This window comes from Cynoglossus semilaevis, chromosome 15 (assembly GCF_000523025.1).
Source record: "Cynoglossus semilaevis isolate Cse_v1.0 chromosome 15, Cse_v1.0, whole genome shotgun sequence".
NCBI lineage: Eukaryota > Metazoa > Chordata > Actinopteri > Pleuronectiformes > Cynoglossidae > Cynoglossus > Cynoglossus semilaevis.
The window spans coordinates 5,729,210-5,729,743 of record NC_024321.1 but is presented as its reverse complement, the minus strand read 5'-3'; positions in this window follow the sequence as shown (position 1 = coordinate 5,729,743).

Below are 534 nucleotides of genomic sequence, written 5' to 3'. Positions count from 1 at the left end.
TTCTCTGACTGAAAACAGCCTTGATTTATTTCTAACATCGCGTTGAGAACAGAAAAGAGTTTAAACATAATCCACTGGATTCTTACTGAGGTTTAACATTTAAAAAACAATATCACAGGAAAATAAACTTTGGTTCACGTGTGCCTCGCAGACTTGTTGCTGCAACATTGGGCTGCAAATCCCAAAGAGTTTTTTTTTTGTTTTCCACTGTGACAGAAGATATGCCAACATCTCACATACAGTAAAGGTCTCCTGCGAATTAGTATTCCAATACACGGTTGTTCTAGTTTGAGGCAATGACTTACAGCTTGAAAGGTCAAGGTTAAGCCCCAGATATATTCTTAAGTTTTGTTTAAGGTGGAATTTAACGTATCCCACCTATCTTTTGATATACAGTGGTCTTTAGAGGCCCTCTCTTGATTGACATCTTGGGCCGGAAATGTCTTTGTCTCCGGAAATGTTTCGGGAAAGATACTCTCTTGAAATAGTAACAAAAAAAAATATAATTGGAACTAAAAGCCAAAAGTGCCAAAA